The following is a 4,985-nucleotide window of genomic DNA, read 5'->3' on the forward strand; positions in this document are numbered from 1 at the left end:
GGGCTTATGCCCGAAACGTCGATTCTCCTGTTCCCTGGATGCTGCCTGACCTGCTTTGCTTTTCCAGCAACACATTTCCAACTCTGATCTCCAGCATCTGCAGACCTCACTTTCTCCTCAGAGAAAAGACTAAAAACAAATTAAGGAACTTGAGGATAGGATAAAGGAGCTAGAGCAAAGATTAGAAAAAGTACAGGAGGAAAGGGAGACTGACTCTCTCCCCTCCTATGAAACTGTACAATAGGGACTAACTGCTCCCTCAGCAGAGCAGGAGGTGCAAGAATATAATCTAGCGCCAGTCACTAGAAGGGGGACAGAGTTGCAGCCAAAAGCAAACAATAATCCCTTTTCCCCAGGGGAAAGGCAACAGATCATGGCTTCCCTGGGCAAATTACAGCCCGAAGTGCAAACACGAGGTTCTGGTAAGAGTTGGACAGTACATGAGTAGGGCACTGACTGACATTTGAGGGATATACACCAGCTGGTCCAGACAGCGTGCCCAACGGACAAATGGAGACAGGTGGATGGTGAACCCGAAGCCACAACAGCCTGAGACTATACGGGTGGACGGTGGACACGTGCCCATTGCCCTCACAACTGAGATAGATGCCCAGCAGGCTCCCTTCGTCCATTTTAAAGAAGAGATCCAGCAGATATTAGGAAATGCTCCCACGAACTGGAGCAAAATCATGACCACTAAACAGCTTAAAGGGGAAGGAGCCTCTGAGTATGGGGAACGATTATTTAGGTTATACCAGGAGTGCTCAGGACAAGCAAACCCAGATTGTGAGGACTGGGCATTCATTCAGGCTTTTAGAGACAGGCCCTCTAGCGCCCATCAATCCATCCTGAAAATGGGAGTGATAATGTCCCAAAATTATGACAACCTGGTAGAGTAGGCTAGCGGGGTGCAGGAGGCAGAAGCTCCCGCAATAAAAATAAAACTCAACAGAACAGCCTACCGGAACAGAGGTGAAGGCAGAACCAAACTATCCTGCCACAACTGTGGCCGACAGGGACACTTTGCCAGAGACCGTCAGGCCCCACAGACAGAGAATAGGACAAGGAAGAGTGTAAAGTACTGCAGCCGCTGCAACAGAGCAGGGCATACAGAGGCAGGGTGCTGGGAAAAGCATGAGGAACCCCCAAACAACACCCAGAACACCACGTAACCGCGGGACTCCAGAGGCCAGCAGAGCTGACAACCAGCTGCCCCCATTCGTAAGAGTAAGGGAGAGGGGAGAATTTATATGCCCGCAGTAGCTGGAGGTAGAAAGTGTGAGATGTTGGTAGGCACAGGAGCAGCTGTATCTATCACCAACTTACCTTTACCCCACACAAATAAAATGATCCACCTTACCGGGTAGGAGGGGATGAGACACCCACTTACTTAAGCAAGACTACCCTCGTGGAAATGAATAACATATATATCCCTATATATTTTATGAGTGCCAAAATAATGAAGGCACCATAATGGGTAACAATCTCATGAAGGAATACAAAGTCTTGATTGACTGTGCAAAAGGAAAATTGATCTGGCCAAAACAGGACGGTGGAAAGACAGAGATTGGGAAATTTACAAGTCACCTCAAGGCTATTAAAGTAGTTACAGCCACCAGTAGGGACTGGAACCTCAAAAAAGGGAGATTCAGAGCCATCTGCGCCTCCATCCCCGAGGCATGGGCAAAGACAAAGTTGGACACAGATTTAGTCGAGGTAGACCCTATAACGATGCCTGGACGGGAGCATAAGCCCCACTGGCAGTACCCAATCAACCCTGAAGCAGAGAAAGCAGTCACGGAGATAGTTAAAGGACAAGTAAAACAGGGAATCCTGAGAGAAACCACAAGAACAACCAGTTCCCCAACAGGGCCAGTAATAAAGTCTAATGAGAGCTACAGACTCACCACTGACTATATGGGGCTAAACAAGGTCACCCCCAAATTGCATCCCATTGTAGCAGACCCCTCCATAATTCTCAACGGATTGACCCCTGAACACAAGATTTTCACAGTATTAGACATGGACAACAGACTCTGGTCCATCCCACTACATCCTGGATCCCAGAAAAAATGCGCCTTCACAGTAAGGGACAGGCAGTACATGTGGACTCGCCTGCCACAGAGGCTCCACTATTTTTCACTGAGTGATGAGCGACATCCTCAACAAAATATTTACCAGAAGGAAGCACTGCCGTACAGTACGGGGACAAAATCCTGATTGCTTCAGAATCCGAATTAGGACACCAGGAAGCTTTATACCTCATGTTGCATGAGCTGACAGCCACAGGGTTAAAAGTCAGCCTTACAAAAGCACAAATTGGACAATCACCAGTCCTATACCTGGGACACCTTATATCTCAGGGACTCAAGGAAATGACAAGCGACCGAAAGAAAGCAATTCAGCGAATGCCACGACCTGTTATTGTAAGGGAAGTCAGAAAGGTCTTGGGGCTATTTAACTATAACCAGACCTTTATACCAGAGTTTGAAAAATTGGCTGAACCAATTCAAAAACTAATCAAAAATGGCAAGCCCGCCTTGGAACCTGTGACCTGGACTCCAGAACAGGAAGAGGCTTACAGTGAGCTAAAAACTCGGTTAATATCGGCCCTCAGGCTAGGCTGCCAGTTCCCAGTAAAGACTTCCACATACATTGTAATAATGAGGGATGATTTTACTCATCAGTGGTCACACTGGAGCACGGTGGCAGGAGAAGACCCGTGGGGTATTACCCGACCATGGAAGGGTCAGTAGTCACCGGGCTGCCCAGATGCATAGTGGCCTTAGACTGTGCTGCTTGGGCCGTGAGGGTCAGTGAACCCATAGTAATGGCAGGAAATGTCATCCTCCACACCAAACACACCCTAGTAGAAATGTTAAACACCGGGAAGCTGAGGGCCGTCTCCAATATGAGATGGGCAAAGTGGGAGACAGTTCTCCTCCCACCAAGACAGTCCGTGGTAATAGTTAGGGATATGGGAGAAAATCCAGCCGAGGGAATTCTGGACACAGGGGAACCACACAATTGCGGAAATATAGATGGGGATGAAGATAGGTGTAGAGTTAAGAATATCCCCCTAGACATAGCCGAGGAGACCTTCTTCATGGATGGGTCACAGAAATATATAGCGGGGTCACCCCGCACAGGATGGGCTGTGGTAAACAATAAACTAGAGACCGTTATGTCAGGAAGGATTGACGGAGGTCGGGTCGCACAAGTAGCAGAGATAGTAGCGCTAACTAAAGCATTTGAACTGTCAAGGGGGAGAATTGTGAACATTAATATAGACAGCCAACTTCAGAGTTGGACAAGACTACATGGTTGCATGGGGGATAAGAGAGTTCACCACTGCTGGAGGAACCCCCATCAAACATCACTGAGCGCCAGTGAACAGCCAAAAGAGGCTGCAGTAATAAAAATCAAAGCGCACCCAAAAGGAGCCAGGGAAAGATAGTCCAGGCTGGCTGAAGTTTAAAGGGAACCAAGCCGCAGGCCAAGCAGCCCAGCAAGCCTTAGAGCAGGAAACTGTTGATGAGGTTCCAATAGCAACAATTGAACTAGCGGAAGATCCCATTCACACACAGCAGCTACAGGAGGACACCCCATAGGAAGACAGAGAGAGTTGGAAATGCAGGGAACACTTAAAGGGGAGGACAGTGTCTGAAGGCAAACAGACAAGGTGGTAGCACCAGCGTGCTTACAAAACACCTTGCTTGAGCTGCACCACGGGCTCTCACATACAGACAGGGAAGCTATGATAGCAAGTCTAGGGAGAGTGTGGTGGTGGAAGAGAATGGGAAGAGATATTGTCAAATACTGCTGCAGATGTGTGATTTGCAGACAGCACAACCCAGGCAGACCCATAAAAATTAGGATGGGACCCCAGCCAAGGCCAAGGGGATCCTAGGAACACCTCCAAATGGATTTCAAAGGGCCACTATCACCTTCCTGTGGGAAAACGTATTGCCTGGTCATCACAGACCAGTTCACCTGGTGGGTAGAGGTATTCCCCACCAAGAACTGTAATCGCTACCACTGTAGCCAGGATTCTAGCAGAGGAGGTAACCCCAAGGTGGGAGTATCCCTACAGACATTGCACAGGCAAATGTATGGAAACAGTATGCCAGCTACTTGGGATAAAACAAAAATTTCATATCCCCTATCACCCCCAGAGCTCAGGAATGGTCGAGAGAGTGAACAGAACCCTTAAAAATTCTTTAGCCAAGGTCATACAGACATCAGGGAGGACATGGGTGAAGTGCTGCCAGCCATATTAATAAAAATTAAGAGCCATCATGAATCAGGCAATCGATCTAACACCCGACGAATGAATGATTGGGAGAGAAACGCAATTACCAGAGACCATTATAACAGGTGGGACCGATGTAGGAGCACTAAAAGATAAAATTTGGAGAGATCGAGCGGAATTAAGCACCCACCTAAAAGGGATATGTAAATTGGTAACTGAGAGACAAGAGCAAAAGGACAAAGCAGGGGAATTCAAACCTTCCCTGATGTCCCAGCAGCTGGGAACCATGGGCTCGTGTGAACTCTGCCTGACAAACCAGGCTTTGCCCCAAAATGGAATGGGCCGTACGAAGTTATAATCAGTGGTGAACACCTGCGCCTATATAGACATTAGGGGAAAAGGCACGTGGAAGCACTACACCTAACTCAAACCATATAAGGACTCCTATGAACAAACTAATATGATTGACCATCCCCCAGGCATAGACAGGAACTGTGAGCAAGACAGTGACCAAGGGGAGAGCACCGATACCACAACCGAGCAAAGCACCCAGAAACAGGGATAAAACTGCTGACAAGACACAGAAAACACCTACTGTTGCTGACTTCTGGGTACCATTGTAAAAAAAAAGGGACACTGATGATTAACCTCATTTAACTTTAATCATGTGCATACTCGAGTACATACTACTGTTTCTAAATGTTGTGATAGCCGAAAGCCTGTCGGGATTTAA

The sequence above is a fragment of the Chiloscyllium plagiosum genome, chromosome 11, assembly GCF_004010195.1.
Source record: "Chiloscyllium plagiosum isolate BGI_BamShark_2017 chromosome 11, ASM401019v2, whole genome shotgun sequence".
NCBI lineage: Eukaryota > Metazoa > Chordata > Chondrichthyes > Orectolobiformes > Hemiscylliidae > Chiloscyllium > Chiloscyllium plagiosum.